The sequence below is a fragment of the Copidosoma floridanum genome, unplaced genomic scaffold (genome assembly GCF_036245765.1).
Source record: "Copidosoma floridanum isolate Cflo_tuat_1 unplaced genomic scaffold, Cflo_Japanese_pri ptg000030l, whole genome shotgun sequence".
NCBI classification, from domain to species: Eukaryota; Metazoa; Arthropoda; class Insecta; order Hymenoptera; family Encyrtidae; genus Copidosoma; species Copidosoma floridanum.
In genome coordinates, this window is record NW_028321907.1 from 21853783 (window position 1) to 21873907 (window position 20125).

Consider the following 20125-nt stretch of genomic DNA (forward strand, 5'->3'; position numbering starts at 1 on the left):
GAACACGAGACTATAAATCGGTGTCAACTACAAACAAACAAGACTTGATGCAATCATATAGGATATACACCTACGTGGAGAATTCGGACTTAACTGGCTGAGTTTTTTCTTTGAACATGCTGATAACCAACGCTTGTGACATTATGGGCAATTAAACGACGCTTTTTTATAAGATTAAGGCAAATCGCGCGTTGAGAAAACATGCAATTGTGTCATACCTCAAAGTACTCGCATTTATAGGCTATGATAGATGTTGTTTCGCATAGAGATGAGAGATCTTGTTGTCAGAATGTTTTACCGACTCAATCAATAAATTTTTATGGTGAACAAAGAATGGCCTTTCGTTATAGGCCATGATCATGTCGCCAGGTCTCGTAAATCTAACTTTTCTTTGAGAAGTAAAGTGAGTAGAATCAGAGGTTTTTGCTGATTCACCACTCTCTGGGGCTCCTTCTGAAGTTTCTTTGTCTTCTAGCTGATCGGATTTTGAGTTATTTCTAGCTACCGTGTCTCTAATAACTTAAGCTGTTTTTTCACTCTGTGAGTCCATAACTGAAAATAAGTGTTTCATTGTATTTTGTGTTCTAGTAATTTCTGGTGAACAACAACCAAAGATTGCAGTGCCTCTTGATAATAATGAGTAGCTGCTCTCTTTGGTGTACGTAAAGTAAGAGATCGGTTCTTCATGTACGCCTAATGTGTACTTTATCACTTTGATTGTTCTGAGATGTTGTCTTGCGTTAGCAGAAAGATTTTTAAAGTTCGTTGATCTAGCAAAAGAGTGAACTTTTATCCAATCTTTACTATTGGGTGTAACTTGTTCCAATACATATATATTCTTATATTTTCACTATACCCTAAAATTTTCTTCCCCACCCTGCCCCACGCTTTCAAACTCTTTCCCTCCCTTCCCCACGATTTACATTATTTTTATTTTATTTCTTAGCTTAACCTGACTGTGAAAAACTTCCTCAAGCTGCCCTACCCTCCCCCTGCTACCCTACACTTTCTCCCTTGCCCAATCCTTTCTCTACCCCTTTCTTATCTTATACATTACACACACATCTAAAAAAACAAAATTTTTGCAACAAGTTTTAAATTTTCTTTTATTTTAAGATTATATTTTAAAATTATAATAATAATGATAAACATCCTTCTAAACGATGTTATCACAAAATAAAGCAGTACATGAACAAATGAGTTTTTAAATAATACATGTATATTTACACATTTCAAAACAGTTTAAAGCATTTATTTAACGGTATTCATTAAATTGTTAAAGTATATTGTTTAAACATCACTTACTTAATTTTTTGGAAGTTCAAATTTCTTTGTAGAGCATCTTTTTTTCTAAGTTCTCTTCCACATTGTGGAGAAATATGTTTGTTGTTGACTTTTTCGTGCGTTAAGCGGTGCCTTTTTCAATGACAATCTTTTTTGTGACTGTTGTTGCAGCTGTCACATGTATAGATTTTTTTTAATTTGTGTTCCTTAAAGTGTTTCGTTTAATTTGTTTGTGGTTAATTATTTTTTCGCAAAAGTAACATGTATAAATTTTTTTTCTATGAATTTTTGTATATTCGGTTAATTAAGAGTAATCTTTGGATCTTAAAATGCAATAATTACTTTTAAAATCCTAATTTCTGATAATGAAATAGCTTTAAATATCTTAAAGCTATAATACATTTTATAATAGATATTTTTATGTCATTAATACTTCTTTAAAAACATTGATGTTTGATACGAAGATATGATAGCGACGTCGAAATTTATCATTAATATAGTTAGATTTCAAAAATTTTCTGCCAGACAATAGTTTTTATATTTGATTCATCTTCAGAATCATTTTTGACAAAGCCAAAATCAATGGAAATCGTTTTCTATCTTACTAATATGTAAAGCAAAGTCGCTAAAACCGTTGTAATCGCTAACCACGAATACTATTCAACCGATTTTGCTGAAATTTTGCACACTGATTCATGACACTTCCTAGATCGTTTTAGTATAGTGTTTATCTTAACAAATTTAATAACAATAGCAGTAAATAAGCTCAAAGTTTTGCAAAAATATGCCAGCTTTTCACTTTAGTTCAGTAGGATCCGCTAGGTGGCGTCGACATAAAATCGAGGATACCTGCAACAGAATTAAATAAGTGTGGTTATAATACGCCGGAGCGTCTCGAAGAATGATGTAGTCGTCCGCCGGCAGTTCATCGAGCTGCATAGTGGATGTAGTTGATAGTCGTGCAGCTGGATATCCCGGTAACGGACGACACTCTTCTCTAAGGGGCAAAAGCCCTAGGTCAACATTCACCCTGAATCTCGATGAGTGCCACCAATAAAAAATAATTTTAACCGATGACGTCTCTGGCGTAATATCATGCAGGAGACATATATCTAGCCAGAGCAAAACCTGCTCAAACTCTTCAGAGTTGTGAGGCAGTCCCACCATCCCGCCTGGTGCAGTCAAAGGATTTTTTGCTACAAATGTTAGCCAGGAAAGACGGCACTGGCAGCCACAACGGCAACCTTCTTGGTGGTCGTGTCCCCAACGCGCATACCCACATGTTCCCGTCTAACGATGAGCGGTTGGTTATCCCGGGGAACGACCCAAAGACGAGATATTCTTTGGTCAGCGGCGCACCACCCTCCATCACAGTCTCCGTACATAGAGATTTCCTCGGTAAAAGTCAAGCTACCCGTAGCTAGCTCTTGATCATCAGGAATAATAATAAGGAATAGCTAGTAGTTTCACCACTGGCGCTTTTCAGGGCCATTATAAGTATTTACGTTCCCTACTTAACCATCAATCTCATCGGTTCTTTTTAGAGGCCACCCAAGTGTAAACTACCTTGCCAACAAATACATTTTTACTACCATTTTCGAAAGCGATTCGTCAACTAAAAGACTATATTAACTAAAGATGGGCACTAATAAACCAAGTCAGCCATTCACTAGCAGACGTCACCTGCGGAGTTGTTCTTCGCAAGGCTGGGAACCCCAGTGACGACCCCAAATTATCCTCTAGACTCTAAGCATTCGACCAGCAATTATCGATTCTCTCCAAGGTCTGCGCTGGGCAAACCTATAACAGCTATGAAGGAAAAAAACTTGAGCCAACGGGACAGTCTCCACCGGGCAAGTATCACTAACCAATCTCCCTAACAACTGACTAAGATCACCAAAACAACTGAATCTGCAAATAAAAAAGGTGCTTTAGACACCAACGTCTTCGACGTTATACCAGGAGACGTTGAGAAAGATCTTTACAACTAGCTCCAAAGCTTCGGACTTTGTAATTTTTCTCCCGATCAGTCTAGGGCTTTAACAGCAGGCCAGAGAAGATCACCCTGAGGTATCCAAGCAGTCACAATTGCTGTGAACTTCAGTCAAGAAAGAGTTTACTTAAGAATCTCACCGTTTTTTTAGAGCCATCGGACGTCAAACTACCTTGCCAACAAATATATTAGAACTTAACAAAGTTGAACAGAAAATCGACCAAGAAAATTTATCGAGATTGGAACAGCAGCGTCAAAACCGACAAATAAAGAATCCATTACTTAAGTGATCAGCTTTTCATTGTTCCCTCACAGTAATCTCTCAAATTTTTAAAGATCTAAATTTAGATTTTTAAATAAATAGAAAATTTATTTGTGTTTTTGTGGCAATTAAAAATGTAGAGTTTAATCTCCAGGACTTTGTTGTTCTGGTAATAAAGTTGTGAGAAAAGAGAAAAAAACATTTTTTTTTAATTTTTTTTTTGGGAGTTTAAAATCTTAACAGCCTTAAAAAATAGCCCTTTTCATGAATTATGCGAGAGAAACTGCAAATCAACGGCTTCTTATGGCCAACGATTATTTTATGGCATAAAGAACTCATGGTACTTTTCAGCATAATTAAATTTTTTTAATTCTTACAGCTTATTATTGGACCAAAAAAACTATATTGATTCCAAAGAAATATCTTTTTAATAAGAAGATTTTTGTTCTGATATGTGTCAGGAATATGTGTAAAATTTCTTACTAAAAACGTTTCACATTACATGTCAACACACTACGGTGTTTTATTTAGTCAGTCTTGGGCGAAGCCAAGATGGGGGGCCGCTAGTGTAAAATAAACGGTAAACAAGAGTGATCCTCGGTATTTAAAGTGATTCTAGGTATAAATACTGTGTGTCCTTTGTTTTCACCTATAATAATTTCAGCTTTAATATTATACTTAAATAATTTTGCTGTGCGTAAACGAGTTCCATCACATAATTAGTCTATTATACTTAAATTTCTTATCAACATTACTACTAATTTTATTTTTAATTTCATTTTATGAGGTGGTAAGCATCCATAAATCGCTTTTGAAACTTTAACTTGAAAACTCAACTTCATATTTTCGTCAGATTTAACTGTTCCTTGTGTTGTTGCATAATCAGTACTTTAGTAGGATGTAGCAAATCCTTTTATACTGTGAAGTATTTTATGATTTGATAATTAAGTGTATTCGTGATGTGATATTAAAATAACTTAGTTTATGTAAAAATTATTTGTTTTACAAAAATTTAACTGCAAAAATCTTTTATTTTCCATTCATATGGTATTGTAAACAAAGCAGTTTTACCTTTTTCTATATTTAGTAAAAACAAAAAAAAATTGTCACTTAGTGATATTGATTTTTTTAAATTTAAAACTATTAAACTTTTTCCGTAAGTAAAAAAAGACTTGATTTTTTTTTTTATAATAGCTGATTTAAAAATATTCCTTAAAACTCGTAAAACTCATCTAAAATCTCCGCCTAATTTAATTATTTTTTTTCTAAAATCTAATTTATTATCACACAAATTTTTTAATGTTCAGTCCACTATTTCTGAAGTATTCTTTCAAATCATTACCGCTTTATTGCGTATTATAATAGCTACTTCCTTATTTTTTTTTGTTGGATTCACATTCTAGAAATGCTGTTTTGATGTTACATAAATCTAAAAGTAGTCTAACAATTCTGAGACTTACATACCTCTTGGTAACAAAATAGAAGCAATTCCCAACTGACCCCCACAGTTGTTAAAAAAACCCTGGAGGCTCCTACCAACTAATACAGTTTTCTAAAAAATCCATTGGTTTCCACTGCCTCGCACAACTTTTGGAAAAACCCATTTATAGGCTCCCACCGACCCCCTACATAATCAGATAGTATTTTTCCTTATTAAAAGAAGGTCTTAATTTTTAAAAATCTTTCAATGCCCTATACAATAGGTAGAAATTTTCGTTAAAAAGTTTGTTATGTTTCTCCGTTATCTCAAATTAAATAATTATGTACCATTCCAATTAATAAAACATTTAGCAAATTTTCATGCTGCCTATGAGGTATTGCTAATGGCCTGCTGGTGACTTTTAACATGTGTTACTTCAAAAGATTTTTATTCGAAATACCCCATTTATAAGGCAAAGTCACGCGTGTGATTCAGTTCTAGGCTTGTCGTGTCCTCTCCTAGTTATCGCATGGTGTGATTTGATAACGTTTGAGTCTCTTGGTAACGCCCGATCCTCTTGATAGCGCTCGACTGCCGAATCCCGAGTGCTGCGATTTGAGGCTCGCTAGGTCTTATATTACCTTGTTCCTCTCCTGTCGATGCCTTCTTGCTAAAGTAGCCTCGCTGTTACTAGGGAGAGTCAGTATGATATGCCTTGCATATCGTACGTTACACTACCTACATTTTACGATACGTGGTGCTTCAAAAATATTACGGTGATGAAAATACACTTACTACTATATTCAAGTTACTACAAATTTGCTTACTTTCTGTATATTACTTTAATATTGCAATAATAGTAGTAGTAGTTACAACCGATATATATTCATGATTTTTGTCAAGCATGTCGAGGGTCAAGGACGTACTGCTTCAACTTATTATTAGTGCTTATTGCTAAAATTATCATGAACGTTATTATTATAATTATTATAGCTATTTCCATTGTTATTCTTATTACAAATAAAATAAAAAAATTTTTTTTTTATGCTCCTGATACCCGGTTGTCCCTTTTGTGGATGATCGCTTCGCATTCGAATGATTATCGGTTGAGGTGTCGTTAATCCACCTTCTGTGGCGTTGTTTCTGCTCCACGTGCTTGTAATCATTCTCGATAATTTTAATTATATCGGGGCCCCCATTTTTTTAAAATCCGAACGATCCTGCAACAACTCCTTATAGTATTTCCACGGCCATCCACGCATAATCCTACCAGTCTGACAGCTCTCCTTTTATTTGCTCTACCCCATATTCGTTTGTTCATATGTTTTACCCCATATCGTACGTTTCGTTTTATATACGCGCCACCGTGATGTTTTATTATTTTGTATGTCTTACTCTATTCCCATAGGTATGTTTTCGTTTTCGAAATTTTTTAAGAACCGTAGTGACGAGAGTGAGGTCCGAGAAAAGGAAGTGGTTGGCCGTATGGCTATGCGTCGTCTTTATTTACGTTCTATCTAAGTTTCTCTTGTCCTATATCTACGCTCACGCACATAAATGTACCTGGAAGGTGGTTTACTCGAATTTGATATGACCCAATGCATTATACCATTCGAGAAGCGTGTGCTTATTTTCAGATGCGAGTGTGGTACTCTCTTTATAGATGTCTATTTCCTATTTTATGTTGCGGCATACGCTATGCGGTGTTCATGTATCTATTTCTTGCTAGCCTACTATGGCTTCGCTTCCTTGTTGCCATGTGCTTAATTTGTTCTTACTTTGTCGTTACTGTTTTTTTTGTTTTTTCTAATTTGTTATTTTTTCCTAGTTTGTTGTTTTTTTTCCATTTTAATAAGTACACTTTTTTGAAATATTTAATTATTATTACGCTCCAACAGAGGCGGGTCCGGAAAGGTTGTCAAATCTTGTGCCAGAGGCTTAATTCGCTTATATTGGTCTTGTCTGATTTCCCATTCGTAAGATTTTCCAGCTCTCTTCTTTCCATTCTTGCGTGTCATGCATGGAAAGGAAATCATGATGGGGCTTTATTGATTTTGATGATCCAACAGCGCTGGTGCCCATTCACTGCAATTATTATTTTTCACTTTGTTCTCTCCTTTTTTACTAGCTTGTATTGTGGCTCTTCGTACGCTTTATTTTGCGTGCCGTAGCTACTGCGTTTGTCCGCGTGGGTGACTACTCAACCACCTTTCCCATCTTTTTGCTTTTTTTTTTCTGCAATATCCTAGTGGTTTGCTCTCACCGTAATTCCCTGAGGTCTTTGGTGTGTCCCATGCCCTGAGTTGCTAGGCGTATTTATTTTAGCAGGAGTTGTTTGTGTTGTTTACTGCAGCGTTGCTGGTTATTCTCTAACGATACCCTAATCTAATCTGTTACGTTCAGTTTTTTTTGTGGATTTAAATGCGTTGCTTGTTTTGTCTTCTCCCAGATACTAGCGTCAGCTAAGGAAGTTTACTGCGCAGTTTGTGGATCTTTGTCGGGTTACGAAAATCGGTTTCGATTGCTGCAGGTCTGCGCCTAAGGATGAATCTTTGTGGAATTGTTGGGGACAGTGGGGTACTCGTAGGTTATCTTCGAGGAAGTAAGGGGTAGTCTTAAAATGCCACAGATGTGATTGCTTTAGGAGACCACGGTATCCAGCGATAATGATCAGTAAGTTTGCGTTACCTAAAATCTGATCGATTTTCTTTTTAGACTTTTCTCTGTCTTTCGATTTTTTTTGTTTATTCGTTTGACCCTGCATTTTCTATGCTTACAGCCTAATTTTTGTCATGTTTACACGTGTTACATAATTTTTCGTAGGTTGTAGCGCTTTGCTTTTAGGTAGTGCACTCTGTTTATAATCTCATTGTTATTGCTATCATTATTGTTACTATTATCATTATTATTATTTACATCATTCTTATTATCATTGTTCTCTCTATACCTTCTTCTTTTTTTGTTATATTTTTCATTAGAGAATGCCACACGCGCATCTTGTATGTTTGTTTGTCTCCCGTTTTTTTTTTTTGCCCTTGGCGTTGTCGTTTGTTTTTCTGCTTCTTTCAATGTATGTTTTTTCATGCCGCGTCCAAGGGCCGCGAAAGAAAGAAAAAAATTTTTTGTACGTATTTTATCAATATTGTTTCTTTAAAAGAAGTGGGTTAATTGTCTGAATGTCTGTTTGTTACGCAGTCATCAGATGTTTAATATTTTCTTTCCGTATAATTCGTTGCTCTCTCGTAGTTCGTCTGGGGGCAGCAAGAGAAGAGGAAGAGGATATGCGTATATATATATAGTGCTTATTTTTTAGTACCCTGCTCATTTTCCTTTTCGTTTTCTGCTGGGTGGGGGGATTTTATTATACACACTTTTTTAATTTCATCCACATGCGCTCCGCGTATCTCGTTGCCCCTTTTTAATTTCACATTGTGATTTTTCTAGTCAATGCCCGTTATTTTATATGGTCCCTGAAAATGGTCGTTGTACTTTCCTTTGGATGGTTCTTTTAACAGATAAACTATCTCTCCTTTCATAAAGAATTTTGTTTTCAGTTTTCTGTTATAATTATATTTAGATCTGTATTTATTTTGTATTCGTGTCATTGCAGTTAGTGTTCTCGATTTAGTGAGTGACTGTGTTATCTGTTCGAATAAGTCAGTGTACGTTTAGCCGCTCTCTGGGAACTTAAGACTTGTTGGGAGTTTTGCTCGTTGCCCGAATATGAGTTCATATCACGTAAAATTTTTCGATTCGTGTTCAGCTGTACTGTAGGCTAGTATACATGGCGGGAGCAGCTCGTCCCATTTTTTAGTTTTGTCTAGATATGCTTGTAAGTATTTTTCTGACAAGACGTGATGCATGCGCTCTATTGCTCCATTACTCTGCGGGTGAAGTGCTGTGCTGCCGAGTTTTTTTATTTTAAATAATCTGGCTAATTTATCCATTCTCTTGTTCATGAAATGGGTTTTCCTATCAGACAATAGTTTCTCTGGGGCTGTGAAGTATGCAATAAATTAATCCATTAATGCTTTTACTGCTTCTTCGGCGGTAGCGTGTTGTACAGGTGCTAATACAATATATTTTGCTAGCCATTTTTGAATGGACAAAATGCGTGTATTTTCTTTGTCCAAAAATTTATTTATTGGTCTGTAGAAATCTATTAATATTTTTTTAAATGGTCTGCTTGGAGTGTTTGTAATTAACATGGCCTGTCTCGTTTTAACTCGTACAAAATTTTTCGTTGGTCACGAAGAGCAGCTGAGTATGAATTGTCAGACATCTAGTCTCATGTTTCTCTAATAAAAGTTTTTTTCCAACGTATTGTAGATTTTATTCATGCCCTTGGGCATCCTGATTTCGGACTCGTGATGTTCTTTGATTGTTAGGTAATTGTAATTTTTAGATTTTTAAAGATTTCTTCGAACTGCTCAATGAAGTACGCCCATTGGTTCACGTTAAATATTGCGAGATCGCGTATCGCCCTTATTGATTTTAGCTCATTTATTGTAACTAGTATCCTAAGTAATTTTATATATTTCTTGATGTCTAATTTTAGTGCAGTATCTTCAAAATGTGCTTTTATGTACATTGTTATCACTGATACTTTTCTTACGTTAATGCGTGTAACGTCACCTACCCACTGATCCTCGCTATTTAGAGCTATTAAGTTTGTATATCCTCTCATTTAGTGCGTCGATTGTTTCTGTGTCGGGAACACTGTCCGTTATGGGGGTGTTTCTGAGCCGTCCTGCGGCAACCACGGTGGTTTTTTTGCGGCAGCGGTGTTCTGTATACCCTGTATTTTTTCCATGTTCCTCTTTTGTCAAAAATTTGTCCTTCCTCGTCGGGAGTACCGTTGCTTTCTTCTATTAAAGCTTTATTTAGGCTCCGGTCGCTATCTGGTGAGAGAGAGAGAGAGTCTCGTTTGGTGTTAGTGTTCAGTGGTGGTGGAGGTTTAGGTGTGGACCTGATGTGCTTTTCATCAGTAGTCCCCCTTTCTTCTTCTTTCTCACTTTTTCCCTCGCTTTCTGTATCCCACTGGTTTTTTTCTCTATTCTCTTCGTCTAGTTTGCTAGCAGATTGGTCGTTACTGTCTCACTCAAAGTTTTTTTCGATATTATCTGGATTTTTCTGTTTGTTGGGGTCGTCGTCTTGGTTTTTATCATAAAAAGTAGGTGAAGTCTCTACTAGTGTTCTCGATGAGAGCTTAAAAATGTTGGCCTTCAAGATGCAAGTGTTTAAATTCCGCGTCTTTCCCTCCCATGCAGTGTTGGTACACTACCCTATTAGATGACACTTGTAGGTGTATGCATACATTTGCTTTTGACTGTTGTGAAACTATGAAAGCGCATTTTCTGTCGCTGAATTCATGGCTGTTATTGAGTATTTGTTTGGCTCCTCTTTGGTCTTTGCATTCATTTATCTATTCTGACCCGCGTGGTACTTCTGTAAGTTCGTCTGTTGATTTTGCTAACCCGTATATGAGTATTAGACAATGAAACAAACAGCTTCCATCTCTAGGAACATTGATTATCACTAGCTGTTTGTGGGGTTCTGCGCATTGGGTCCCCAATACTTGAGTCTTTGCATCTTCTTAATCATTCATCACGATTGGTGTGCCATCACTTTCCCATACATTGATTCTTATGCCCTCTTTCCTCTTAATGTCTTGCTGTTCAATGTCGATTGAGACCTTTACTCGAAATAGATTTGTTGATTTATTGAGTATTGACTTTGAATTTGTAATTAGGCATCTGTTGTTATCATAATTACAGTTTTCCCCGTAAGATTCTTGTGTATATTGCGGTAGTTTTATCGTGTACCCGTTCAGTGTCGCTCGGCTTGGCCCCGTCATTTTCGTCCCCTGCCCATCTATCTGCTATCTGTCTTTGACCCTACTCTCTCTCCTTTCATATACTCCCCCCTTATCTTTCATTTTTCTTTTATCTTCTTCGTCTACGCCAGATACTTCTGCTGCTGACACTTCTTCTACTGCCTTCCTAGCTTTTCGCTCTCTCTTTCTTTTTCTGCTCTTAACTCTGCCTTGCTATTTTGCACTAGTTAGTATCTTCAATTTTTGCTGACTCGGGTTTCCTCTGCGTTGCTGCTGGTGTATTACAATGCGCAAAACAAAAATTTTTTTAGAAAAATTCAAAAACCGTTTTAAGTATTTGTCCATTCTGGCCCTCGAAATATGCCATTTTCAGTAGAATTACCCACATGCGTCCCGGTGGCGTGTTTACGTCTTCGTGATTATCTTTTTCTTGTTTTTCCACGAGCTCATACAGATCTCGGCTCAGAAGTTCTGGGTTTTCCTTCCCTTTTTTAAATATTGGGTTACGAGAAAGGGCATCCGGTGCCTTCTTTATTTGTCCAGGTCTATAAATACCATTAAACTCATATCCCTAGAGTTGTGCTTTCAGCCTTGTGAATCTTACGTCCAGTTTCTTTGATGTATGAAAATACTTGAAGTGTTCGTGGTCCGTTACGACTGTAAATTTGCGACCGAACAAACAAGGTCATAATTGCTCTTTGGCGTACACTATCGCCAACTATTGCTTATCGTATGTTGGGTATCATAATTCACTGCCTTTCAAATATATGGATGCATATTTACAAGGGTAATCTTTACCCGCTTCCCCTTGGCTTGAAATTACTTTTATGGCGTAGTCGATCACGTCGATTGTTACTGTAAATGGTTTACTCTTGCCCGGGGCTGTTATCATTGGCTTGCTACATAAAGCATCTTTTAGTTTTACGAATGTCTGTTTCTCTGTTTTTCTCCATTTGAAATCTATAATTTTTCTTGTCAGTTTTGAAGGTGTTTGGGCTATTTTTGCATAGTCCCTTATAAATCGCCTACCCTATTGTAGATTGTTACGTAGTTAAGTTACGTAATATAGTTACGTAACTAAATTACGTGACGAAATGGAACAAATCGTTACGTAGCTGAATTACGTAAGAAAATTACGTAATTAAACTACATGACTATTTTACCATAGTAATAGTAGACAATAAAAAGGAAAGTTTCTCACGTAGTACAACCTTAATGTAGGTGCTACCATCCGTATGATAGCACCAAAAGAGGGAAGTTTAAGTGTTTTTTTCTAGGATTTTGAGAAAATATATATTTTTTTTTTTTTAAAGCTTCCTCAAAATTACTTGAACTCCCCTGTTTTGATGTTAATATACGGATGATAACACCTCAATTGAGGTTGTACTACGTAAGAAACTCTCCTTTTTATTGTCTACTATTACTATGGTAATGTAGTAATGTAATTTAATTACGTAATTTTCTTACGTAATTCAGCTACGTAACGATTTGTTCCATTTTGTTACGTAATTTAGTTACGTAACTATATTACGTAACTTAACTACGTAACAATCTACAATAGGGTATAGTATCCCAAGAACCCAAAAAATTGTTTTATTTTCTTGACATTTGTCGGTCTTGGGAATTCTTTCACAGCCTTGATCGTCTGTGAGTTTGTCTTTATTTTTCCGTTTCTTACAATGTGTCCCAGCACTTTTGTTTCTCGCTTGAGAAATCGGCATTTCTTTGGCTCTATCGTTAAATTTGCATCCGCTCGCCTTTGCAATAGTCTCTGAAATTATACGTCATGCCATTCCAGATTTTTCCCAAATACCATGATATCATCCATATATATTTAAATTTCGTGGCCCTGCAGTCCTGCGGTTGCTAGTGTTATCACTCGCATAAAGGTATTTGGTGAATCGCAGCATCCCATCGGTATTCTTTCATATTGGTAGTGCCCTTTTGGGCCTGAAAATGTGGTCTTGTGTGCGTCATCCTAGTATATTTCTACCTGGAAAAATCCTCTCTTCAAGTCTATTACCGTTATGTGTTGCGCAGCCGCCAAATTTTCTAGAATTTCGTTTTGAAATAGAAAGGTATAGCAAAAGCCCACCGTCACTTCGTTCAGTAGCCTAAAGTCTGTGACCACTCTCCACCGTTTTTCTCTATTTGGTCCTGAATTTTTCGGGACGATCCATGTGTTGGAGCTATTTGGCGATTTTGATGGCTCGATTATACCTTCGCTTAATAACTTGTCCAGTTCTGTTTGCATTTGTCCTTAATTTTACAGGGTATCTGGCCCTTTTTGCAGTTATGGATCTATCTGTTGTTGTTTGTATCCTGTGTTTCAATAAATTAGTTGCCTTTGACGGTTCATCCTCCAGACCGAATACGAGATGGTTAAATTCTGTTAGTTCTCGACCGGTTATTTCTTCGACCTTGCATGTGTGCTTTTTGGCTAATACATTGTGCCTCCCTGTTGCTATAACTCTTTTTGTTTCTTCCCTTTGCCCAACGTTCATTTTCTTGAATATCTAATAATTTGGTATGGTTCCCCCTGCTTGTTTTTGTTCGAAATCTTGCTCGATTCTAAATTAAAAAGTCCTATCTTCGCTTTTTGAAAGCCTGTAGCATCGTTCCCTTTGATACCAGATGGTTCTGCCCTTTGAGTAGTTTCACATTTTATTAACTCTACTTCCGGTACTGATACCTTTATTTTTTCGTTTGTTATATTTATCATTTCTGCATACACTTTGCCTTCTTTATTTTCCGCTATAAAATTCCCGAATAAAATTCCCTGTTTCATGTTCTGTAAGGGAACCCAGCCAACTTTATAGTCGTCCTTAGTGTTATTTGCGCGTGAAAATATTATTTTTCTCGTTCTCGTCGGAATCTCAACACATTTCCATTCATATCTCAGTGCCGTTTAATATAAGTACTTTACTTCTGGCGCTTAGGAGGCTGTCATATAACTTAAACGTGTCCTAGCCAATTATGCTTTCTGTTTCAATCAGGAAGTTATTGGAGACTACATGCAGAGTTACACCAATACCGTTCAGAGGTATTTCAATTGTGTCTAACGTGCAGTATGCGCTGCGCCGTGTGTCACGCCAGTTATCAGAACTCTATTTCTTTCATTTACATTCATGAGCGTGTCTGCTAAGACAGCTATTTTTTATAATTGAAATTTTGGCACCGGTATCCGCGTAAAATTTTGCATTACATACCCGTAGTTTAGAGCTTTTTGAAAGTACTGACGGTGGTGTGCGTCCTTCACTTAATGTTCTTATTTCTACTTTGCTAAGGGATTCTTCTTCATCTTTACTTTTAGAGATTTGCGTCAGTGGCGTGCGCTTGAGACAGTTATTATTATTCTGTGTGCTCGTAGTGCAAGTGTCTGGCTTATATTGCGCTCTCTTTTTATTATGTATATGCGCTTCGTCACCTGCGTTTGCATCGTTGGTAACGCGCAGCTCAGCATGCCTTTTTCCTGGCGACTCTTGCCTGTTACCTGCTGTCTGTAACTCTTTCTCGGGCAAACTTATCGCTCCTTTATTTACTGCTGTGTTCCGCTCGGCGTTTGGGGAGTACGGCGAGTGTCCTACAAGTTTAAATGCTCTGTATGCAGGTTTTTCATTTTTTTCGTAAACTGATTATTTATTCCGAACAGAGGTCCTCTGTCTCGATAGTTAAAATTTCCGTTGTAGTTCCTATTACTACTATAATTATTATTGTTATTATAATTGTTTCTATTAAATCTTCTGTTTCTCCCATTGTAGCCTCAATTGTTATGATTGTTCCCGTTATTGTTACAATTATTGTAATTATTTTTACCCAATCCCTTGCCATTCTTGTTATAGCTTTGGTTGTTCTGGTTAAACTTGTTGTCGTTACAATTATTGTTATTATTGTTGTTAAATCTATCGTTGCTTCCATTGTAACCTATGTTTTTCTAATTGTTATTTTTGTAGCAATTATCAAAATTGATCCTACCAAATCTGTTATCGTTCGCGTTATAACCGTAGCTGTTGTGGTTGTTTCTGCCATCGTTATGGTTATAATTATCTCTGCCGAATCTGTGGTCGTTTTCGTTGTAACCTCAATTATTTTGGTTGTTATTATCGTTATAGTTATTATAATTATCTCTGCCAAATTTGTTATCATTTCTGTTGTAGCCTTGACTGTTCTAATTGTCCCTGTGCAAGTGACATTTTTTGTGTTGTAGAATGAATTGGGCTAGTGTCATATAAATTTATTATTCGGCTGTACATCGTTTGGATTCAGTCACAGTACGATTCCACTGGCTCAATTCTTTGTTGCAACATGATTCTTAGTTTTGCCTATAAGGTGGTGGCATTGCCGGTGCAAGTATACCTATTCTTTAATTCCCTCAAAAATATATCTATTGACGAAAATTGTTCTAATTGGGTAACGAACTCGCCGGTCTGGCTTCGTAACCTGTCTGGAATGGTTCCAATTACCAATTTTTCGTACCGCGGTCCTACCGTGAAAGCTACCGTTCTGGTCATTTGTTTGAACAGTAGGAGTTTTACTGGATTGCCATCGAATATTAATATGTGGGCGAGATGGCTTAATGTAGCTAGGGAGTTTTGTAACCCGGGTGTGTGAGTTTGCAGGAACGCCTGCTCTGGCAGTTACATTGTGTGTATTCGTACCTATCACATGCTTGGTGTGCGTAACGTATGTTTACGAAATCATGTGTATCTATTCTATTATGAATGTTATGATTTTCAATAAAATTGTTATCCCTATCTGTTGTATCATTGATTTGAGTGAACGGGAGTCGCTCCTAAGTAATTGATTAAGCTCGTGTTTTTTCACGGGTTCCTGTCGTTGTCAAGTCGTTCATAGCGCTCCTTCAGCTCTTTTGGGTCAATGGGGCTAATGTATAGTTTGTTTTGGAGATCGCTCCATGTTCCGCTGTCGAAGCAACAGCTTCTTTTTTTACTAGCCCTCTGCTACTCTTTCCATGATTCCGGATCATGTTCTGGGTTAATTTGTATTACGTCGTCGTCAATGAAGTCCCGTCTTATTTCGTGTATGTCCGTGCACCTATCTTCTTCTCGTCCTTCTCTCTCTGATACGTCGTTTACTTTTACTATGCTCATTATGTTAGCTTCGGTTTTTGTTTCTTTTTTCATAGTTGGTCTTGTCAGTTTGTCTATTTTTGTGTTTAATTTTGAGACACTTTTGTCGTTGTGTATTTTGGGTTTGCTTGATGGGTATGCTCACACTTAATAACCTTTTTCCTGTTAATGCTTTTGGTTTACTACTCCTTTTATTTATTTATTAATTAATTAAAAATTTTTTTGTATGGAGTGTTTGTCGCTTGTATATTAGGCATATGTTTGTGCGTGCAGTTATGTGTCACAGCCAATGTCCTTAATTTTTCCGACTTAGTAACAATATCGACAAATAGAAACTATCTTTCTAGGAAGTATTTTCCTCGGGGGTTATGAGTATAATATGTAATAAATAATATACAATGAAAATTTACTTACTAGATTTCCGTTACGATGGTCAGATAATGATGATCCTGTGTATATCCATGAGTTGGCTTTTGATCCTCCTGTCAGTTGACCTGCCTTTGATTTTCCCTTTTGTTTCCTTCTTTTAAGTGATGTATCCTGTGTCCCGTCTGTGGCTGCTGTCCAGGCTCAGCGTACCGTGTTCGCTTTTTGTCCGTATTTCCCTAAGTTTAGTGATTAGTAGTTGTCTTCAGTATTCTGATAAATCGGTCTACTGGCTGAATATGCAATGATTCTTTGTCCGATCTTCTCTCGGTGTTGAAGATTTTTTTCCAGAGTATTTCTTCCTTTCTTTTATGGCTTTCTACAAATTCCTTCTATTGTAACGGTTGGACCACTGAATTTGGCGTCTGGCACTTTTGACACTTTTTTTCACTTTGCGATGAGCGATATATTATATTTATCTTCTTTTATTACGTTTTTAATAGAAAAAAATTTTTGTTTTTTCTTTTGTTTTGCAAGACAATGTGGTTTCCATGCATAGGACAAATCGGAAAAAAAATTTTGTTTGTATTCTACTTCTGATAATTTACGTTACGTGGGTTTTCTTTGGCTTGAGTTAAATCATTGATACTGGTCCCCATTTCGAGCCTCCTTCGTCCTTGAGCTCATAAGTATTAGAACTTAGCACTCGGGTTATTATATAAGGACCTCGGAACCGCGGCGCAAGCTTTGCCGGGATATCTTGGGCCGCGGACGATAACGGGTGAGCTCGTTGCCACACTCGGTCGCCAACAGCATACTTTCCTTTACGCCGTCCGGAATAGTAGTAACATAATGTATATATGAAATTTTAGTGTGTTGAACACTAACTCTTGACAAAAAGCAGCGCGTTTGAAAAATGGCCTTTAGTGGTCTCAAAACTTTTTTAGAGCCATTTTTCGAAGGGACCATTTTTTCTTCAACACGACGGTTTGCAAAAACTATTAATTGTATCATCTTGAAATTTGGAGCATATGTTAAAGACTACGAAAGGAACATTGTATCAAATTTTCAGCTTTTCATATCCAAATGGGACTGAGTTATGAATTTTTCAAAAAACGGCCAAATTTGCGGTTTTTTGCAATTTGCAAATAAACTATTTAATGAAATTAATTTCAACAAGGCTACTTTTTTGCGGCTTGGAAAGGCACATCTTTTTTATATTTAACTTTTTTTTCCATCTATTACTGTTTTCGATTTATTCGCGATTTAGGTGATTTTGGCACTTTTACCATTTTTTTTGGGCACTTAGCTGACAAATTCAGAGGTTCGTTTTTGGTTACAGCAATTTCTACTATTTTTATCTCGCTAATCCAATTTTTTATTCGCTTATAGGAATTAATTTTTCGAAAAGTCTAATTCTATCAGTCTAGTAGAGGCGTGCCTTTCGGTATTATACGCGAAGGCATGTTCCGCCAACTTCTCATCCCAACTCTTATGATCAGACTCTACTTATGCATGGATCATCGTCTTAATGTTGTGATTTAGGCGTTTGACCGGATTGGCCTGGGGGTGGTACGTCAGAGTATATATATTATATGGCGTATACCCTTACCTTCAAGGAACCTGTCCAGCTCTTCGTTCCGAAATTCGGTACCATTATCCGTCAGTATGGTCGCCGGAGTACCACGGTGATAAATGACGCATTCTTGAATTGCGCTTACTATTGATTTGGCGTTGGCCCGACGTAGCTGTATTACTTCTGCCCACCTCGTAAACAGGTCTTCTATTACATGGATGTATTCAAATCCGCGTCGGCTCTTAGGTAGTGACCCCATGATATCGGCCGCCACTGCTTGCCATGGGGTGGAGGCGCTCCTCATCTCCATTAATCTGGTTTCTGTTCTACTTTGGTCTTCTGACAGGTTGGGCATTGGCGGACGTATTGGGCTACCTCTTGGTAGTACCCTGGCGAGAAGTACAGTCGGGAGATTCGCGCGAAAGTCTTCTCGTGACCCAGATGCCTAGCCTTGGCATCATCGTGACACTCTCTAAGGACTTGCCTTCGATGCCCTTGGGGAACGACCAGTTTCAAAGCCTCCTGATCGCCTAAGGTATCATTAACTGCAAGGTCTGGACGATACGTATATAGATAACCTCTGGTGATCTTCCAACGCGTGTAGTCATTAGGGAACTCCTCTACCTTTCGGCACTATTCCTGATACCAGGGATCGTCTCCCTCCGATCCCCATCGCAAGGCCGCGACAGCTACAGGTTCTTCAGCCTCGAACATTCGAGAAAGGACGTCCAGCACATAATTTAGTACCCCTTTACGATGTTCCACCTCGAAATTGTGACTCTGTAGTTCCATGGCCCATCAAGATAATCTGCCCGTCGGGTTGTTCATATTGCATAGCCAGCGGAGGCTACTGTACGTCAGAGTATATATGTTATGTGGTCCGTGATCACCTTCAAACGGAAACCCTCGATATATGGGCGAAACTTCCGAGTTGCCCATAGGACGGCCAGATATTCGCATTCCATGACGCTATAGTTACGTTCCGCAGTTATCATGGAGCGACTGGCTAACTCTAGAACTTTCTCCTCGTCATTCATAATCTGCAGAAGTACCGCACCTAGTCTAGTGTCACTCGCATCGGTTTGTATTACAAACGGAATATCAGGTTTGGGGCGTTGTAGCACTACCGAAGTTATCAGCAGGGCCTTGATCCGATTCAAAGCGGTCTGTTGCTCCTCTAACCACTCAAAAGGTTGATCTTTCCGTAGTAATCTATCGACCGGCTCCACAACTGCGGCGTAATTCGGTAGGAACTTTCTATACCAAAAAGCCATTCCTAGAAATCACCAGAGTTGCTTAATGTTCCTTGAAGTGGGATAGTACAAAATCGGTTTGATTTTCTCGGGATCGGGGCGAAGGCCGTCTCTATCTACCAGGATTCCTAGATATCTAACCTCTGTTGGACCAAACTCACTTTTTCTTCGGTTTAGTGTGAGCCCCGCATCTCGTATCCTGTGGAGTACATATTCCAACCATTCCAGGTGTTCCTCAAAGGTTTCGGTGGTGATGATAATATCGTCGAGATACGCATAGACATATGGTTCGAGCTCCGGACCCATCACCCGGTCTATGAGTCGCTGAAAGGTGGCTGGCGCATTACTCAGCCCTAACGGTAGCCGGCAGAACTGTGCCCGACTACCGTGAAGGCCGTCATAGGCTTAGCTTTGTCCACCAGTGGAATTTGGTGGTAGGCGCTACTCAGATCCAGGGTGAAAATATAACTGGCCCTTCTCAACTTGCGTAGTATCGTATCCATAAAAGGAAGGGGATAAGCATCAGGTACGATGACGGCGTTCACCTTTCGGTAATATACACAGAACCGGAAACTTCCATCCTTTTTCTGCATCATTACCACTGGACTGGCCCATCCACTGGAGGAGAGTTCCACCACCTCAGACTTCAACATCTCCTCGACCTGTGCTGCCGTACAACGGAAAAGAAGGTATAAGTGCAGTTGGAGTCGAACTGAGAAAGTCAATGAAAACTATTTGACTCAATAAACCAATAAAAATTTGAGTTTTTCATTCCGGAAAAATTTTTTCTATAGTAAATCATATATGATCTTTATAATTATTGCAAAAAAAAACCATTTTACAACAAAAACCATAAAAAACTGTACTTACCCTTCAGACTCAGTGCACTTTCCTTCTTAAAAAAAGGGTAAGTGCACTTACGGCCTTTTCAGTTGTAAAGAGGTCGAAACTTCACTGACTTTACAACGGAAAAAAAGGGTAACTAGCCGTTCAGAATGATAGGAATTTTTAATATAGATTGATACTAAGTTGTCATATTTTAATA

General features: G+C 37.7%; 1 protein-coding gene across 3 annotated transcripts in view; it reads left to right on the forward strand.

The window, feature by feature from the left end:
- LOC106641026 (xylosyl- and glucuronyltransferase LARGE2s) overlaps positions 1-20125 on the forward strand; it is a 157680-nt gene that overhangs the window by 54385 nt on the left and 83170 nt on the right. The gene's annotated exons all lie outside the window — the stretch shown is intronic.